This window comes from Prionailurus bengalensis, chromosome D2, assembly GCF_016509475.1.
Source record: "Prionailurus bengalensis isolate Pbe53 chromosome D2, Fcat_Pben_1.1_paternal_pri, whole genome shotgun sequence".
Taxonomy (NCBI): Eukaryota; Metazoa; Chordata; class Mammalia; order Carnivora; family Felidae; genus Prionailurus; species Prionailurus bengalensis.
In genome coordinates, this window is record NC_057351.1 from 86,592,177 (window position 1) to 86,612,251 (window position 20,075).

The window sequence follows — 20,075 nt, forward strand, 5'->3', positions numbered from 1 at the left end:
CTGATCCTGGCTCCGTCCTGGGCTGAGCCTGGCTCTGTCCTGGGCTGAGCCTGGGTGCATCATGGGCTGACTTTTGTCCATCGTGGGCTGATCCTGGGTCCTCTTGGGCTGAGCCTGGCTCCATCCTGGGCTGAGCCTGGGTGCATCCAGGGCTGACTTTTGTCCACTGTGGGCTGGGCCTGGGTCTACTATGGGAGACTGGGTCCCTTCAAGTCTCTGCCGTAAACCACTGCATCTTGTCTCGCCCTGCTATGTTTCCCCCCGACCTGGGGAGGCAGCGCGGTCTCCCTTGCTCTCCCGTCTCTGCTGGACCCGCTCCCATGAGCCTGAGGTCCTACTCTCTTACTCATTGCTGTCTTTCAGACTGAGCCACTACAGAGGAATCATGGGGGCCCAGGAACTAACATTGTGATGTTTCTTTGATCTGAGGACCGGTCTTACCGGCTTTGACCAGACCATGGCCATTTTGTGGACAAAAGTCCCCGGTGGCACTGTTCCCAGCTCAGAGCAACTCTCCTCCTTGCAAGTGGCCCTCTCCTTTGGGCTGTGACTCCTTTAAAACCAGGAGCTGGTGACAGAGGGGGGCCAGACTGTCTGGCCATCTGTTGCCTGAAGTTTTTAGCCAAAACCAGCAAATCGTGGACAAGAAAAAGTAACAAATATTGACATTTTGGGTTTGATTCTCTGAAAACGTTTCTATACTATCTATGCCTCTTCCCACCACTGGTGATGGAGACCCTGTCCGGAAGGCAGGGGGACCCCTGTCTGCGAGGCCCGCCACGGGCTCTGCAGGGTAGCCCGTCCACACTCACCTGGCCTCCCAGCTCTGGTGACCCCGGCTGTCCAAGCAGAGGCTGAGCTTTGGTTTCTTTGTCTTTGAAACTACGTAAATATCTCCCAGCCAAAGACTTTGTTAAGACATCTTTCCTTCTGTCTGTCTGGACCTCACAACTCAGATGTCACGTGGTTGCCACTTGACTGGCCAGGGGCTCTGTGGGCCGTGTGGACACAGGCTGTGGGCTAGCCTTTCCTCCAGGGGAGCGGAGCTGGGGGCGGGAGGCCCCGCGGGAGGGACGGCAGAGCTTGGGGCTGGGGGATGCAGCTGGGGTGCAGCCTTGGGGCTCAGGGACAGTGTTCCAGGAGCAGTTTGCTGTCCCCTCCCCGAGGGGGGACAAGGACGCAGCCCTGCTCACTCTGGGGATCGGGACCGGGGAGCCAGCATCTAGCGGGGAACGTGAGGTCCTACAGGTGGTCAAGGCCTCCGCAGGATCTGGCTGCCCGCGAGCCAGCCGTCCCCTGCCTCCCCGGTCTCCGAACTGCCAGGAGAAGCAGGCCCTCTGTAACACTTTTACCGCGAACCTTATCCTTGGAGCTCAAAGGAAGGGTCCCTGAGTGTAGGTCCCCCAGGTGCGGGGCCCACACGCACTCAGGTCAAGTCAGCAAACGTGTGACCGCACACGCTGGAACGTTCCGATCCCGAAATGCCCAGGACGGGGCTGCACAGAGACACAGGACGTGGACGAGCGGTTGCTGGGGGTGGGGGAGGCGGGGGAGGCTGCGTGGCAGTGAGGGGTCCGGGTCTCTCTCGCGGGGGGCGCACACGTGCTGAAGCCGGCTGTGCCGACGGCCACGCATCTCCGCGAGTACACGCGGGCCGCTGAGGTGAAGGACAGCTGTGGGAAGAAAGAATGCCCCCGCGGAAGGAGAGTCTTCTGGGAAGACGTCTCCACGGGCAAACGCGGGTGAGGCTGGGTCCCACGCCGGGGCCGAGTCTTCCCGCTGGTGCCGCGCCCCGGCCGCCGAGGGTCCCCGTCGCTGCCACCCGCGCTCGCCCTGGAAGAGACCGGTCCACGCACGGCTGCGCCCACGCTCCGGTCCCCTTCCCGCGTGCGTTCCACCTCGGCGCGGGATTCCACGGGCGCTCCCATGTCGCCTTTGAGCAGTCATGGAAATTTCCCACGACATTTAGGCCAAGGTGAGTCAATGACAAAGGAAATCTTTTTTAGTTCGTCTCTGGTAACGAAGACTTGAGAGGCCAGTTATTAAGGATCTGCCCAGATAATGTTTTCACGACTCTTTCAACCCGAGTGGACTTGTTCCCGGTGTCGATCGACACCCAGCCTGCAGCGGGGCGGGTGCTCAATCCTCGGTAGAAAACAAGGTATCAACCATACTTCTGGGGCTCCCCAGTTCCCTGTCACGAATGCCACTGGTCCCTCACCCCCAGCCACAGGGGCGTCTCCGGAAGGCGGCTTCTCTCCCAGCAGGGGTGCCCGTCCATCAGTGGACACCGGCTGGACTCCAGGGCTGAGGGCACAGGGGCTCCAAGACCCCGGGAGCCACAGTGGGGGCTCCTGCAGTGACCCTCAGCAGCCCCCGAGAGGGTCCTTGCCGTGACCCTGGAGACTGGCCATCATCCCTCTGTCTCCGATCCCCGACCCAGGCCCTCCCGAGGTCCTGCAGGCTCTGGCTGGGCCCACGCACCCTCCCTCTGGGCAGGCCCAGCTCGGGCCCAGGTCTGGACCACACAAGGAGCGTCCCACAAGTCCCCTGCGCTGCTGCTCGGCCCGAAAGGTGCCAGAGGGCTTGGGGAGGGGAGGGCCCCGGCTTCGCACCCCGGGATCTGTTACCGTGGTAACCAAGGCCCAAGAACAGCCGCTTCCACCCAGAGGACGTTTCCGGAAAGATGTGCTGCCCAGAGGCCCAGTGACTGGTCAACGCGGGACACAGGCCTGGGCCAGGCCGACACTCGGGCAGCCCACAGCCCCCCGTGGGTCAACGAAGGCTCTGGTGACCGTATGGCACATCAGTGTCCCTCTGCCCCGGGCTGCTTCCCTCCCTCAGACCAGAAGCCGTCCTGTAGGCCCCGATGCCGCCTCCCGGGGGCCTCCCAGATTCGGGCTCTTCCCATCCCTGCTGGCAGGTGGCAGGGGAGGCAGGGTCTGTGCCCCTTCTAGGAACATCCCAGCCTTCACACAGTGGGAACTCGTTCTCGGTACACAGTCTCTGAATCTCTGATAAAAATAGTGAATGGTCCCATCTTTCCAGGCCTTGTCTCCCCAAATGCCAAGGGTAACCGTCGTGTCCAGGCTGGTTGGTGCAGGAGGTGGAACAGAGGGGCCGACAGGGTGGCTCGTGTACCCTGAGAGCACCCCAAGGAAGCCCCACCCAACACACCACCTTGTTTCCTCCGGAAACCCCGCTGGCCCACGAGGTCCTGTGGGCGGCTTGGACAGGACGCATGAGCGGAGGGAGAGCTGTGGCTGGGACAAGAGCAGTGGCCAGAGTGGAGCGTGGGCAGCGGTGGCACGTGTCCCCAGAGACGACCATTGCTGTCCTCCCAGATGGGCTCGGTGCCCGTGACACTCAGGCCCTGCATCAGCAGGGGCCATCCTCAGCCGTGACCTCGTATCTAGAGGGACTGGCCCTGGGAAGGCCCCCGGACCGAGGAGGGGCGCCGAACAGGGGCCACTCAGCACTGCGACAGACCCCCCCCCCCACACCCCAGGAGCTGAGTTCTGGGGTCTCTCCGGGCACCTGCTGGAGGCAGCCTGGCCTTATGGTTTCCCCCGCCTTCAGTGCCCCGGGACGGACGACTGTCCAGGACGCAGGCCAGCCGAGAGGAGCCCTCCTGTGCGACAGACACGAGGGAGCGAGCCTTTGAACGAGCCTCAGCCGGCCCTCGGGCGGGAACCTGGGACTCGGCAGTTGGCATTCTGGTCACCGGAGCTGCTGGCACCTTCCTGACACAGACACGGACGTGACGGAGAACCGTCCTCCCAAAGATCGGGGGGGCCCCTCGCCGGGCTGAGCGTCCTGATTGTAAGTAGGTGGCTCACACTTCAATTTGGCGAGAACAGTAAACCGCGTCCCAGAGGGGCTGTGGGATGCCGGGCGGAGGAGCAAGTGCTCCCGGGGGAACTCTCAGAAAGAGGGCACGCAGGGAGCTGCCGTGGCCGCCTGCCGTGGCGCCCCGACGCGGCAGCCGAGCCTGGCTTCATTTTCCTGTCTTCGGGGCGGGACCTCTGGGAGGCGCGGGAGCCCTGCTCTGTGCACCCGGGGAGGCCACCGGGGGCCACCTGGCGGTCGTGAGCCACGACCTGGCAATGTGAGTGGCCCAAGCCCGGGACCCGCTGAGGGCGGGGCAAAACTCGTGTGTCTGCCTGCCCAGGTCACACAGCCCCGCCCCTGGGCACTGCCTGGGGACCGTCGCCCCCAGAAGCTCATGGGCCACGCGTCGTGGACAATAGCAGCCCTGCCTTTCCTGGCAACAGACCGGGACTCAGTCTCACGCCCAGGTCCGCGCCCCGGGGGCTGCTGCTGGGAACAGGGGGGCTGGGCCTGCCCCGGCCAGCACCTGCTAGAGCTGCGGTCCCGGAGGCTTGCGTGCACGCCGTTTCCTGCCGGTCCCGGGACGGCTGAGGGGTCCAGACCGGATCTGAAGTGACACACGGAAGGCGGGGGAGAGCCGCGGGCCCCGGCGAGGCGGGGGCCCCGTGACGTCAGCCAGCCGTGGCCTCCCCGACTGTGGAACGCGAGGGCGTGAGGCTCCACGAGCAGGCGTGTGCGAGAGCACCTGGCAGGAAAATCAGTAACATCCCAAGTCGGCGGGCAAAGCGAGCCCCACGGCTCCTCCCAAACAGGACAGTGCACCCCTGGACAGAAGGTGCCCTTCCAGCGGACAGGAAGTGGTCATGTTCTGGAAGGAGCGACGGAAAAAAGTCATTTTTCACAGAAGTGTCACGCATGGGACAGCGGCCCTCGCAAAGGCACTTGGCACGTTGGCTTCTCCGAGCTACAGAGCAACGCCGGGTCGCGGGGCACGTCCCCAGGGGGTGCCGAGTGCATTTCCCAGAAAGAAGAGAAGCTACTTCCGTCACAGGGCATCGGGGGCAAAGACCACCGCAGGCCCCTGCGTCCCCTCACCAGGCCTGGGGCACTCCTCGGGCGCTCCCCCCCTCCCAGGATGAACGCTTGTCATGGCCCACGGCTCGCAGAGAGCTCCCACCGCGTGCCAGCCGGGCTTTGCCGTCATCTGGGATCTGGGGGGGTCAAGTCCTTCTATGTGATGATGGTTCCGTCACATAGAAATAAAAATGGCTGGGATTTTCAGAACGGCATTAGGCAACGGTGGTGCGTGTGGACAGGTCCTGTTGTAATTGAAGCCTGTGGCAGTCTAGACTCTTAATTATAAGTGGGCTTCGTGCCCAGTGTGGACCCGGATGTGGGGCTTGAACTCAAGACCTGAGATCAAGACCTGAGCAGAGATCAAGAGTCAGACACATGGGGCGCCTGGGTGGCGCAGTCGGTTAAGCGTCCGACTTCAGCCAGGTCACGATCTCGCGGTTCGTGAGTTCGAGCCCCGCGTCGGGCTCTGGGCTGATGGCTCAGAGCCTGGAGCCTGTTTCCGATTCTGTGTCTCCCTCTCTCTCTCTGCCCCTCCCCCGTTCATGCTCTGTCTCTCTCTGTCCCAAAAATAAATAAACGTTAAAAAAAAAAAAATTAAAAAAAAAAAAAAAGAGTCAGACACTTAACGGACTGAGCCACCCAGGTGCCCCAAGACTCTTCACTATAAAAGACAGAAAACACGACCAGATTAACTTCAAGGGCATGTATGCGTTCACATGGCTTAGGCTTCAGGTCTGGCTTGATCAAGCATCCCAGTCTGGTCTCTAAGTGCGTATCCATGTTCTAGCACAGCTGTCTTCTTTGTCACAGGATGGCTGCAGCGGGTCCAGACCGTTCCCACAGGTACAGACTCGAGTGAACAATGAGCATATTTTGTCCAGAATTCCCAGCAAAATCCTCGTTAATTCTTCATTGGCTCTCATGGGGTCACCTCCCCATCTCGGCCAGGAGAATCCGGTGCTTCGATGACTGGCATAGCTCAGTGTGGGCTGGAAAAGGGAGAGAGGCAGAATACCATGCAGGGTGACCCCAAGCAATCAAGGTCCACGCAGAGCCCCCCTCCCGCCTCCTCTCCCAAGATGGCCCCTCACAGCGGCGTTTTGACTGCCCACCCCTGCTCTCCAGACCACGGCTGGCACAGCTGGCGGACCAGAATCCGAGCTTTGCGAGACAAGACGGGGACCTGAGTCTGTTGGGAGCAGAGCTCCCCAGGAACAGCCCCGACCCCCACGGCCAGACCTCCCTTTGCTCCTCTGCAGACTGTGAGATGCCCAGAGCCTGCTGGGAAGTTCCCGCTCAGGTGCCAGCCACCCGCACAACCTGACCGCCAGTGGGGGTGCCTCCCGCCGGGGGTTCCAGCTTCTAGCTACTGTTCCGGACAGACAGGCACTCTGCAGCACCTCACGTACTCCGCTCAGAGTCTGTTAAGACTGTCGGGCGCAGATTTCCAACTTTGTCCGCGTTGGCTTTTCTGGAGAGAACGACATTTCTCTGCGGACTGTGGCTATGATAGAGCTCATCCATTTCCCGATGTTAAGCTGTCTTTGCATCCCTGGAATAAACCCACTTGGGAATCTGAGGTCTTCAGTTACCCTTCCTCACGTTTTTGATTTTGAGCTGCTGGTGTTCCAGTGACGATTTTTGCATCTGGGTGGCCAGTAGGTTTTTCCAAAGCGGTTTCAGATTTTTTTTAAGTTTATTTATTTATTTATTTATTTATTTTTGAGACACGGGGGGGGGGGGGGGGTGTGCACAAATGGGGGAGGGGCAGGGAGAGAGAGAGAGAGAGAGAGAGAGAGAGAATCCCAAGCAGCCTCTGCTGTCAGAATCCACAAACCGTGAGATTATGACCTGAGCCGACACCAAGAGTCGGATGCTTAACCGACTTAACCGACTGAGCCGCCCAGGCTCTGCGTGTCGAGCGAAGTTACGCCAGCCTCAGAAATCGAACTAGGAGGTATCTAGTCTTTCTCAGAAAGGTCTGTGTAGCTTGGGAATCGCTTGTTCTTTACGTGTTGGAAAAGATTGCCCAGGCAATAACGTTTCTCAGAAATCTGTTGCCATCGACTGGTCCGTGCAGTTTTTCTCATCCTTCTTGAGGCCATTCTGTTCATTTATACTTTCATCGGATTTTCAGATCTTAACTGTGTGTCTTATTGTTATATAATTCTGCATGTTTATATTCTTGTTCTTTTTCTGGGTTCTATTTGCCATGGATCTCTTTCTTTGTTGCTATTTTTTCCCACACACCAGCAGTTGGATTATTGGTCAACTTGGAAGGTTTTCTGGTTTTTCAGCTTTGGCTTACAAGACGCTCAGTTCTTTCCCCCGGTTTGCTTGTTATTATCCTTTAAAACTAAGGGAGTTGAAAGGTGCGTAGACCTTCACTCCCCTCACAATGACAAGATCGAAGGCTGGCGGTGTGCCCCTGGGAAGAGCTGTTGACATGTCCCGGGATTGTCCCCAGCAGTATCTGCAGGTTGACGGTGTCCCAAGCACTCTGGCCGTGGCTGTGCTCCCCTCTTTGAGCTGTTTGGGGGGTTTGTTTAAATTCTTAGTGGCCAGGGGTCTCTGTGGCAGCCAGGGGGGCTGGCCCAGCCCAGCGTGAGGAGGGCCTCCGTCCGTGTCGGGTCCGTCCCGGGTCCCTCCCTTGTGAGCGCTGCGGGCCGTCCCCTGTCGGGGGAAGTGACAGGCACGGCCCAAGTTGCTGAGGGGTCCTTACCACGCGCTCTCCTTCGCGGCCAGTTTTGTCACCAAGGTGAAAAAAATGTGGTCCCGACAAAAGCATTTTCTCGGCATCCTTGAGGTTTTATGAGGTCTGTTAGACGCACGAACAAATGTTACAAAGACCTAACACGCACTTGCAAACAAGTGTGTGCTTTGTGTGACGCGTGGTCTTTTGTAAGACAATTACCATTTCTAAAAGAATTTTGTTTTAATGTTAATTTTCGAGAGACAGAGAGAGAGAGAGAGAGAGAGAGAGAACACGAGCAGGGGAGGGGCAGAGAGAGAGGGAGACACGGAATCCAAAGCTGGCTCCAGGCTCTGGGCTGTCAGCACAGAGCCCGATGCAGGGCTCGAACTCACAAACCGTGACATCATGACCCGAGCCGGAGTCGGTTGCTTAACCGACTGAGCCCCGCAGATGACCTGGCAAGACAATTATTTCGACCTTGCAACTGAAGACTGGGGTCTCCTTCATCCACCGGAAGCTGGCCAAAGCACGTGACCCCCTGTCCCCGCGGACGGGCTGTGGTAGGTCGTCTCCAGACTCCGGAGGGTCTGCCTGTGGGCCTGAAGCCTGCTCCTCAGAGCCGGGGGCCCCAGGACCTGGGCCCAGGGCCTGTGTGCCCTTCCTGCTCCCTCTGTGGCGTGCATCCCCCAGCGGCCCGCCCGCCCGCGGCTCCTCCGCGCTGTCTGACTCCCCGGATGCCTCAGTCTCCTTCCCGTCCGAAGGTTTGTCCTTCTGTGTGATCATCGGAGAGACCGATGCCGTTCATTCCTCGTCCCGTATGCAGGACAGTTTACGGGCTCTGTGATGTGTGTGGGCTGTGTGGTTGTGCATGTTGTATACCTGTGTGCTGCACGCGTGTGTGTATGTTGAGTGCATGCATGTGGCGTGTGCGTATGCTGTGTGTGTGTGTGTGTGTGTTTGCGGGTGCACACATGTGCACACAGGGCTCCATCCTGTGTCCACCAGTGGCAGGACTGGGGTCTGGTTTGGGTCCCTCCCTGGGGGCTGCTAGGGCCCCCCCAACTAGGGCTGCTGCAGGGAACCCCTGGGGACCACATCTGGGGTGTCCTCTGTCCTCCAGGCCCAGTGTCCATGGCTCCCGCTCGGCCCTGGGTCCGCATGAATCAAGGGGAGGTCCCCTGCCCTCTGAGGTCACGGGGATGTGCTGGGGACGGAGCCTCAAGGGGCCCTTGGGATCCCCGCAGCCGTGAGGGCCGCTCAGGTTTCTGGTGGGCACGGGCCGGGGGTCCCGACCCGGAGGCCGAGGGGGCTGGCACGTGGCCAGAGGAGGTGGGCTCCCAGGTGGCTTCCAGTCCACATGCACCAGCCACAGAGGTTCCTGCAGGGCCGGGTGGGGTGCGTTTCCGGGCTCCTCCTCCCTCCCCCCCACCATCCGCGGGTGGTGGGGGGTTTGGGAGGAAGTCCGCGACAGGACAGGCAGCCAAATATTTTAAATGAAAACCTTTTTCCAAGTGATTCTGAAGTCAACGAAAACCAGCATAATACTTTCATTCCAGAAAATGGCTTTTACAAACCTTTTCACTTTCCCTCGTCCCGCTGAGGCCTCGGGAGTAGGAAGACGCAGGATCCACAAGGTGCCATGGTCGCCATGATCCGTCCCGGGAAGCAGTGTCTTCCCTAAACACAACAGCGTCCGGACGCTCCAAGCAGAGAAAGCCAACGACGGAGGGAGAACCGGAGGCTGCGAGCCCAAGGTTAACATCGCGTTCTGGGGAGTGAGAGACAACAGACACCCCCCAGCGGGAAGACAACCCCACACTTGGGGGGCGCTCAGGAAGCGGGGGCGGGGGGGGGCCCTTCCCGGGTGTCTGCACCTGTGTTCGCTGAGGTGACGGCCGCCCAAAGCCCCCAGACCTGCCAGGGCTCCCGAGGCCTGCCCTTTCCAGCCGGGACCCTCAGCGAGTCCACGCACACCCCCCGCTCCGGGTAGCCCCTCCGTTCGGCCTCCCCCATCCCGGGGGGGGGCCCCCAGAGCACAGGGAGCCCCGCCGTCGCCTCCTCCCTGCCCCTCAGCTGGCGGCACAGCTCCTGCTGGGTGGGACCTGCAGGGCAGCTACTGGGGACGCGGCTCGGGGCGCTTCCCCTTGGCCAGAAGGCGCCGAAGAAAGTCAGTTTGCTGGGAAGGGACCAAAGGTCCCACGTACACATGTGCACACACACGTTTGTGTACACGCGCCCTACGTGCACGCGCATCACACAGCACGTGCACGCACACGTGTGTCCACACGAGCGTGCTCACCTGCCCGTGCATTCACAAGCACACACAGCAGCACCCAAGCACACACGCATGTATAGACACGTGCACATGTGGGCATGCACTCACACACGTGCACGCGCACTCTCAGACCAGAACTGAAACACACGCACACGCTCACACCGGGACACAGGGCACGCTCGCACTAGAACACACGCGAAAGCTCACACCGCTCACACCGGAACACACACGCACGCTCACGTGCATGTCCACAGCTCTCTGGCTCTTCCCACTGCCCCCCCCCCCCATCCTGCAGACACTTCCTCAAGGACTGGACAGGGTCGGGGGCCTCAGCACTACTGGGCAGCGCAGTGCCCCCCACCCACTGCTCCACTCAGCCAGGCGACCAGCCCCAGAAACCCTTCCAGTAACAGTGGCCTGGCCAGACAGATGGACAGACGGACCGGGCTCCTGGGGGCAGGACCAGCCTGGGACACACAGGGTGGGGCCTTCAGGTGCTCATGCTGGCCACACCGGGGTGTCAGAGAGGGGAGGAGGGCAGTGGCCCCCGGGGTGCTTGGGGACACCTGGAGGGGGGGGAGACCCAGGCCCAGCCCCTTAGGCCCATGACTCCCCAGGAGGAGAAGGTCAGCATTCTTTGCCAAGGCTGGAATTCTGACATCAGATTTTCCATGCTTGGCTGGAGGGTGGGGGTGGGGGAGGGAGGGAGAGAGGGAGGAAGGGAGGGAGGGGCGGGGCGGGTGGAGGCGGGAGCCTCCTCTGAAGGCCTGGCCTGCTTCTGGGCCCCCCACTGCCCACGCCCGCCCATCCGCCTGGAGCGCCCTGGCCACGGGCCATCCTGAGACTTTCTCATCCCCGCTTGAGGCCTCGCTGAGTCACGTGGGGGCTGGGTTAGGGGCTCTAAAAATAGCCAGCGGCTGGGGCCAGGCTGGGAGTTATTATTAGGCTGGGACAGAGCCCCTCCTGGGCGGGCTCCCTTCTCTGAGGAGGAAGGGACGTGGTCAGGGGTGGTGGGGCCGCCTGGACACTCAGGCCCATCCCTCCCTGGGCCCAGGGGCCGGAGTCCCTGCACCTGTGTTCCTCCCAGCGGACACCCTTTCTCCTCGGCTCCCCGGGCGCCCCACAGGGAGGCCCCTGGCCCATTACACGGGTCAGAGCGCCCCCTGAAGAACAGGCTTATGTGGGGGTCAAGTGAAAATGATCCAGAATTTCAAGACAAGCCGGGGGTCCCTCTGAGCTTGGTGTCCTGTGGGACTGTCCAGCCCACGCCCCAGGAAGCTGGCCCTGCACCCCATCCCCAGAGGTCGTTTTGGTCACCCGAGGCGAGAAGTCACAGCCTCGGAGCAGGAGTTTGAGCCATCTTGGGGTGCAGGAGTTCCCCAAACGCCCGCGCCCGGAGTTTGTTTCCAGAGGAGAAACGGCCGTCAGGCCAGCACCTCTCCTGGTTACCGTGACCCATTCACACAGTGTCGCGGCCCTCGGGACAGTCCTCCTGCTGGGGAAGGAGCGAGTGGCCGCTGGGGGCTACCCCATGGGAGCCAAGCCCCGGCTAAGAAGCCCGTGCTCTGAGCCCCTCCCTCGGAATCTCTCCAGTGAACCCCTGCGCCCTGGACGATGGGGGCGCTGACCCAAGGGCACGCCTGCAGGGTCCTCCAGCCATCACAACCCCCTCCTCCCATCCAGCCCAGGACTTCCAACTCGGCCGGCACGGCCTCCAGCCTCACCCCAGAGCCCCAGCATCCTCCAGTGCCAGAGACCCCAGGGACAGGCACCTACCCGAGGGCCGGACCCCAGCCTCACCCCAGAGCTGGCTGGTGCTCTCCCACCCGCATGGGGTCACCTCTGGTGTTAGAGCCGCATCCACGCAGCAGTGGGGCGGGAAGGTGCCGGTGCTCCAGAACTAACTAGCTTCCGGACTCAGAGGGAAAGTGAGCCGGATGTCCTGGGGCAGAGCCACCCTCTGCCTCTCTGGACAGAAACACAGTGAGGTCCGGGAGGCGGGCGGCCCGGCCCAGGCTCCTCAGGAAGCCCGAGGAGACAGGAACTTCCCCAGAGTGCCTGTGCCCGAACGCCCCTGGGCTGGGGGAGACACGGCTGCGACCTACCAAACACTAACGAGGTCAAGTGACCAAAGGGGCACTTCGGCCATGGGTGTTGCATGATACCCAGAGAGGTGCCAGCTTCTGGGGGCACAAGACGAGGTGGTCATGATGGTGCCCACGGGGCTCAGTCCCCGAGCACAGGGGCCACCTGAGGACAGTGATAACCTGGGAGCTCACTGCTGGGGCTGGGACTCCACCCTCCACGGCAGGGGCCCGACCTCTCGAGGTCCAGAGGAGAGAGCAAGGCCGGCCAGGCCTGGGGGGTTCAGGTTCACCCCTGACCCCAGAGTGGGGTGTCTGGAAAGGCCGTCACACATTGTGAGAAGAAACCACTTCCACGTTCGCCTCCTAGACCTTACAATGAAGATGAGAAAGGAACCTGTGGGCTGTAAGGCCACGAGCCAGGGTTTGTCTGCCTCAGGGGACACAGAGCCCTCCCGAGGTCTCCGTGACTGTGATCCCGAGTGCCCACTTCTCAGGGCTGCACACATGGGGAAGACTGTCCAGCCATCTCGTCATCAGCCAACGCTCTCCAGGAGGTCCCCTCGGCATGCAGGGGACAGTTCTGCAGGGGGACGGGTGTGGTCTGTGCGGGTGCGGACGAGTGACTGACCCCAGAATCGGGGTGAGCCTGTCACACCTGGGTCACACTGGCGAGGGGCCGCCGGCACAGGGGCTTGAAGCTGCCCACAGCACGGTGCTGCTGACGTCATATACCCATGTGGCCACCTGCGAATGTCCCTTCCAGCTGCCATCGAAGTATATCACCGACGACGCTGAATTCCCAAAAAGCCGAGGGGTAAGCAGGAATTCTGCCCCCCGATCTCCGGCTGGTGCCCTGGAAGCACCACTTCCCAGGGGACCTGCCCCGCACACAGTCCTGAGTCCCTCGGACTGGCCGCCCGGGCCCGGCCCTGTCCTGCAGCTGAAGCCCGGGGAACGGCGTGGCCCCTTCAGTGGGGCCGCAGGGGAGGTGACCCTGAGACGGCCACCATCCCACATGAGCTGCCCAGTGCTGGGACCGGGGGAGCCACATGCTGCTGCGACACCAGCCGAATGACGGGCACCCACTGCTGGAGCCCGGTCGGGGCAGTTTTCCGTCTGCCTGGCAGGGGTAGACGTGTGCGCGGGCAGGCTGAGCAAACGCTTCAGGAGGGAGTGTAGGTTAGAGTCAGGGGTGAGCAGGGCTGGGGGGAGATGGGGCAGGCAGGGGGGGCCACACCCCCTCGCCCACCCCGCCCTAAGGAGAAAATTAAACTTCACATTTATCTTTTTGCTCCAAATAAAGGCCGACCTTTGAGAGGAGACAGCTGATTTGGGGTGATGAGAGGCAGACGAAGAGGCACGTATTCTGCCCAGGCCAGGTCTGGCCCGCAGGTCGCACCCCAGGCAGGTGGCGCGGGGCAGACAGACCCCGGGGCCAGCCGGGGCACCTCCTCCGCGGGCCGTCTGCACCGGTTCGCGGTCCGCAGCAGCATCCACTGGCTGCCCTGGGCTCGTCCCGGCCACCCCCACCCCCGCTGGCCAGGCCTGCGGCTGAGCACGGGGCCCCGGGGCCTCTGGGAAGAAGGAGGGTGGCTGGGCTTCCCCAGGACTCCGGCGGGGGGGGCTTTGCACAGCAGTTTGGGGAGCAGGACGGGTACAGACAAGACCCGCTGGGGGGTGTAGACAGACTTCCTGCTGGAGTGCTTCATTTGCTTTAGACACTCCACGTTGGGGCCAGAACCCTGGGAGGCCGTGTTCCCTTTCACTTACCCGAGCTTCCACCCCCTTTCCCTCCCTCCCCCTGCTCCCTCCTCCCTTTCCTTCCCCTCCCTCTTCTCCGCTCCTCCCTCCTTCCCGCCTCCCCTGGCCCTTGCTAAGCCTGGGAACCTCCCTCCCCTCCTCTGGCCTTGAGGGGAACAGCTCCCACGATTGTGGTAGGTGCTTGGATCCCCCAGGAGATGGACCAGCAGGCCGCCCACCAAGCAGTGAGGGCTGTGTGTCCCTCCCCAGGATAGGGCCCAGGTCCTCGGAGCAGACGATGTCCAGGCTCTTGTGGACACTTGGGGTCAGGGTGGGACGGAGGGTTGCTTGGCAAAGAGCCCGCTCCCCACAACAGTCAAGTCCAACAGTCAGGCTTAAATAGGGTAGGCCCGGGACCAGAGGCAGGGACCTTGAAGAGGCCTTCGAGGACCCCAAGCTGTCTCCACGGGTGGGATCCCACCTGTTTGGTATCCCTTTCTGAGCACAGCCAGGTGGGGCATTTGGGCTTGCACCTGTAGGAGCCCTTCAGACCCCAGAGACGGGACCCTCAGCACCGCCCCTTATCGGAACACTCTTGCTGGGATCTCCCCTGGGAGACGCCCCTACACGGAGCCCTGCGGTCTGTGTCTAGACGTCCAGCCCTATTGACGTCGGACATGGCCAGGCCCGCCACCGGACCCTGCAGCCTTGGGGTAAAGGCCACAAAGAGAGAGAGGGAGACTGAGGACACAGACCAGGAGGTAAGGGGCCACCTCCATGACCACTCTGCCGGCCCCTCCCCAGCCCAGGACTGAGGGGACGGGGTGGGCTCGGTGCAGAGGCAACAGCGGGCCCCGAGCCAGGTGGGCACAGTGGTGTGGGACCCCTGGTCCTGCAGACCCCCTCATGGCAGCCTGGGCATGTGGGCAGCCCCCTCTCCCCGGGCCGGTGCCGCGCCTTGGGCAGCAGAGGAATGCCGGAAGGTTCTCGGGGGTCCAACGAGGCCTCTGGCCTGGGAGGATTGAGGCCCACTGCAGGGCTGGCCACGGGAGGGGCGGGGCGGGCCATCCTCCCCTAGCTGAGTCCCCGCCTGCAGTCACGCCCGCCTTTGCCCAGCGCCCCCACCCCGATGAATCACCGAAACTCGGCACTCACACGCCCGCCAGACCCGGCTGCCTGCCTGAGGCCAGGACGCGCCATGCCCAACGCCCGCGTTCTGGCTGCTGGGGGCCCGGACGCCCGCGCTCTGCCAGCAGAGGCTTCTGTTCCCCGGGCCCACGGGCCAGGCTCTCCTTCCATCACTCCAGGAAATGGAAATGTTCCTAAAACTTTTCACTTCACAGCTGTTTTACTTTTTAAGTCCGTGCTTAAAATAGCCTGGAGCCTTTTCCGAGGTTAGAGGGTTGGCCCTGCACCGCCAGGCGGGGAAGGGGGGGCTGTCAGGAGGACGCGCTCAGCCAGAAAGCGCCTCTCCTTTTTATGTAACTTTGGGTTGCGATGCTCATGTTTTGAAAGTCAGGTGACTTTCCTGTGCGTGGACTAGAGGGCTGCGTGTGCAGCGGCCGGCTCGCTCACAACCGTTTGCACAGCCGTGAACTCAGACTGAGCACTGTCCCCAACAAACCCTGGGTCCCTGGGCCAGACCCTGGCTGTGGTCCTCACCTGCACGCTACTGTCCTCGTAACGGCCCTGGGGGCCCAGCCTAGTATCGCACAGCACTCCACAGGTGGGGAAACTGAGTCCGGGAAGTACAGCTGCTTGCCCGAGGCTGCACCCGGAGCCCCACCCCATCAGGCCAGGACGCCCCCGACCGGGAACCTTGCCCTTCACTCAGGAGAGCCAGGCTGCCCGGGGACCCCTCCGTGTCCCCGCCACCCCCCAGGGCTCACTTTCCTGAGGGCCGTGTCCCGGGCCAGCTCTGCCTTCCTGTCCACAGGAAAGTGGACAAGATGCCCTTGGGCTTCAGGGTGGAGTCCAGCAGAGTTTCCCGGGGCCCCTCAGGCCCCCCCCCAAACATGGCCAGTACAGGAGGGGGGGTGCCCGAGATTCTGCAGGTGCAGGCAACAGGTGCGCATGAGCCCCTGACCGTGCAGGTCACAGTAGTGGCCGGGCGGACCTCACCGAGGAGGCTCCCCAGGCTGCCTGGAAGCCGTGACACCTGAAGCCAGTTTGGAGTGGGCAGAACCAGTCTGACCACACTCAGGCCAGCTGTGGGCATGGGAGGGGGGCACCGGGAGGGTCTGTGCAGACCTGGCCGGATGCCCTCAGGCCACCAACCACACAGGGCTGAGAGCCTCACCAGGGCGACTGAGCGTCTGCAGGCTGTTGGGTCCTGTGCCCTGCCTCCCTCCCTGTCCCCCTCCTGCCCTGGGACCCATGACCCCCCGAGGATGAGGGCTGGAGGCAACAGGCAATGGCCCTTGGTTGACGCCTGCCACCCGTCTCCCCAGTCAGCTTCCTCTTCCTCCCCTCCCCACTCGGCGGCTTCGGGGCCAGTATGCCTGGTGGTGCCGGCCCAGAGCCGGTCCCCTGCTCTCTGTCTGCTCTGCCCCAGGGGCTGCACTCCCTGGCCCTTGTACACACGCCTGGGTGCAGGGCCTGAAGCCCGACGGCCCCCGCTGCTGGGCTGCACCTGGGCCTGCCGGGAAGGGGAGAATGGCCATGCCCCCTGGGAGCTCAGAAAGGCCCCTTCTGTGACTCAGTTAAGAGCCTGTTGATGGGGCCTGCGGCTGCCGAGAGGGCCTCTAAGAACCAGGACACCAGAGTCCGTGGGGAGCCCCAAGAGAGGGCAGTACCGTGCCGGCCCAGATCACGGGGGGAGGGTGTGGCCCCACTGGCCAGGAGGAGCGGGGTGCCTGCCGAGGTGGCCTGGCCTGGGAGCAGGTTTCTGCCAGGTAAGCAGGAGAGTCGAGGGAAGGTTCCACGCTTCCGCCTGAACTGGAGCAGGGTTAAGGGCTGGTGGGGCTGCCAGGAGCTGAGTCCTGTGTGACAGGCCATCCCACACCCATGTCCTGGGCATGTTCCTGGGTCAGTCCTATGGCAGTGCCCCGACTCGGGCTTCCTGGAAGAACGGCCTACAGGGAAAGGAACGCACTGAAACTAGTCCTCAGAGTCAAGCCATCATTGTTTTGTGTGGGCTAACGTGAGCAGAAGCCCCTTTCCGGCCGACTCTGCAGGAAAACACACCACCCCGGGGCTGCTGACCCCGGTGACTCCTTGGGGGGAAGAGGGGACCTCCCCAGCAAGGATGAAGCCTTGCCCTCCCCCCCACAGAGCCGGATGACCCCAGGGCCCAGCTCATCCTGTGCAGCTGTAGGCGAGCCTGGGGAACACGGGGGGCCTTCTCAATCCAATCGCAGGGCTGGACAGCAGCTTCAGGATCTCGGGGTGGTGACCCGGGCTCCATCTACCCACCCCTGTCCACGCTCCCCTCCGCTCTGGCCCCACGGCCCCGGGCTTGCGTCCTGACCTCTATGCGGGTCCGGGCGGGGTGGGCCGGGGAGAGGACGGCCAGGGCGTTTCTTCCCATCCTTCCTGCCCTGGGCTGTGCCACCATGGCCCTCACAGGCCGTCCCTGCCCTCGCCCTGCAGGACCGGGCACGTTCTCCACCCTGTCACCTGCCCACACCCAGGGGACACCTTGCGGGCTCTCAGCTGATGCCCCCACCGGAGTTGGCACAGACGTGGCTCACCCACTAAGCAGGTCCCCTCCCTTGGCTCAAATTCTCTTCTGGGAAGGTTTTGTTTACAGTCTCATGAGTATTTCCTGACGTACCTGACTAATATCGGTGTTTTGCCTCTGGCCCCTCCTCCGCCAGCCTCGGCCCCCAGCCCCCTTCCAGCCTGACCTGGGCCACCACGAGAATCCCCAGAGTGATGCTGTCCCTGTCTGTGTGCTCCCAACTTGCACAAGGAGCCCCGTGCGTGAGGGTCACCCTGGACCGCGTCCCCTGAGGAGGGACCGGACAGCATGTCTCAGACCCGGCGCCGGCCTGCAGGAGCAGTCGGGGCGCAGCAGACCCAGAGGAAGTTGGGCTCCCCAAAGCCCGGGCCTGGGGTCCCGGGCAGGGCTCAGATGCCATCAGGGCCCCCGGCCCTGGCCTCCGTCTCATTCTGTCTCCAGCTCTCTCAGGCTCTGTCGGCCCGTCCCTGTCTCTCTGTCCCTCTAGCTCCTCTTTCTTGTCTTTTCAGGCGGCCGGGCCTCTTCTTTGCCTCTTCAGACAGCTTCCTCTGCATACGCGGTAGCTGCCGGAAGGGGTTCCAGCCCATCTGGTCTCATGGCTTGCTGCCCTCGGCCCCCGAGCGTGGGCAGCAAAGCCCCCTGGGACCTGCACGGTCTGCAGAAGGAGCGGACGAGGGGAGAGGGGTCCTCGAGGGGCAGGGGGCCCGGCACCTCCAGGACCCCCGAGGGCCCCCAGCCGGCAGTGCAGGGGTGGTCCCGTGCTGGCTCCGTTCCCATTCAGGAAACTGGCCACGAGAAGGAGGTGGGTGTCCCAGAGTCAGCGGGGCATCCTTGCCGCGGCCCCGGGAGGAGCCCGGTGGACTCTGAGGGACAGACGGGCCAAGAGGCAGGTCTGTGTCCCTCTGTCTCCTGGGTCAGCGGGAGAAGAGTCCTGTGTGCGGCTGCGGTGTCAGGAGTTAGGACTCTTTCCCGAGAGGACGAGGGCTCGGGCTCGCCCTAGGAGAGATGGGGACAGTCACAGGCACCGCTGTCTGTGGTCTGCAGCCTGGGTGAGGAACCAGGCTGAGAAAGTCTTGCCAAAGGAACAGCCGTTTACCTGGAACCAGGACCACGGGCTTTCTCTGACTCGTGCGTGTGTTCAGAAGCGTGGCCGCCCGCGTATTCCTGCGGGTTCAGCCTCTGAGCTCTGGGGGGACCCCGCTGCGGCCCCAGCCGGCCCTGCCACGTGCCTCCCCAGTCTGCCCCGGGCCGAGTCTCTGCCTTCCCCCCTGCAGGCCTGGCCTCCTCTCCCGCGTCCTTGCCAAGGCACTGCCGGCCGTGGGTGTCCAGATGGAGGAAGCAGGGGTGCTGGGAGGCCAGGTCAGGGAGCAGGTGCGGGGCGTGCCCGCTCTGGGCGGCTCGGCCGCAGAGAGAAGCGGGCCCGGGAGGTTTCGAGCACCAGGACGGGGGCGGGGGCGGGGTTCGTTACTCCCCAGAATTCCAGGGACTCCTGTCTGGTGTGTTTCCCGGCCTTCGGCTGGAAGGGGCCGAATCTGCAGTTGCTAAGCCGACTTTGAGTTCTGGATGGATCTTTTAACGAACGCAAACATGGCAGGAGCCGCTCCCAGAGCCACTTTGAGGTCGGAGGGTGGGGTCCCGGCCGCAGAGTGGGCGACGGGACCACCTGTGGTTCTGCCGCTGGACTGGGGTCAGGGTCTCCTGCCAGCCTCCGGCAGCACTGGGAGGAGGAGTCTGTGGCCCGCACGGCAGCAGTGAAAACTCCTGTGCTGCGGGCACCATGGGCAGAGCTCCGTCTGCGTGCGGTGTGGGCGGGGGCGGGGGGTGGGGGGCCCTCTCAGTGAATTGCTTCAAGCGGTTCACCCTTCAAGGTACATCATTTATTTATTTAAAAAAATTTTTTAAATGTTTTTATTTATTTTTGAGACAGAGACAGAGCATGAGCAGGGGAGGGACAGAGAGAGAGGGAGACACAGAACTGGATGCAGGCTCCAGGCTCCCAGCTGTCAGCACAGAGCCCGACGCGGGGCTCGAACTCACGGAGTGTGAGATCGTGACCTGAGCTCAAGCCGGACGCTTAACGGACTGAGCCACCCAGGCGCCCCAAGGTACATCATTTAAATAATTGTGATAGGACATGTCGTAAAGCAAATATTTTACTTGACTCATATTTCAAAAACTTAACAGTTTAATTAAATCTGTTTGTGGCTTGAAAAAAGTCTGTCGCATATTTTCCATTTTCGGGTGTATCCTTACTTAGCTTTAAACAGCATTAAAACCTTCATTTCAAACCTGTTAATGTGATTGCCTGCTTGAAAAGTCCAAGAGAATGTCTAGTAAGTTATTGCAGAGAAAAAACCAGAAGTGACAATTCTTAACTGTTAAATGTACATTTAGATGAAATAGCCTTTCTGTTTACAAACCACACTACTTTGAAATATGTGTGAGAAGACAGTCATGTTCCTAATGACAGCACAAAAGATTAAAATACCCAGAAATACATTTAAGAAGTACGTATAACGTTTTTGGGGGGAAAAAAAGGAAACTTCACTGAAGGACATATAAGAATCCTTGCATTAGCATAAAGGCTTGTTTTGAGACTAACATAATTTAATTTAATTTAATTTAATTAAAAAAAATTTTAAAATATAATTTATTGTCAAACTGGTTTCCATACAACACCCAGTGGCT

The 20,075-nt window shown here is 61.8% G+C and overlaps 1 long non-coding RNA gene across 1 annotated transcript; it reads left to right on the forward strand.

Moving 5' to 3' along the window:
• The first annotated feature begins 13,849 nt into the window (after positions 1-13,849).
• On the forward strand, positions 13,850-19,360 carry LOC122493402. The gene is made up of 3 exons (XR_006299886.1): positions 13,850-14,466; positions 17,897-18,189; positions 19,315-19,360. It is a non-coding gene; the product is annotated as an uncharacterized LOC122493402 (long non-coding RNA).
• The last annotated feature ends 715 nt before the right edge of the window (positions 19,361-20,075 follow it).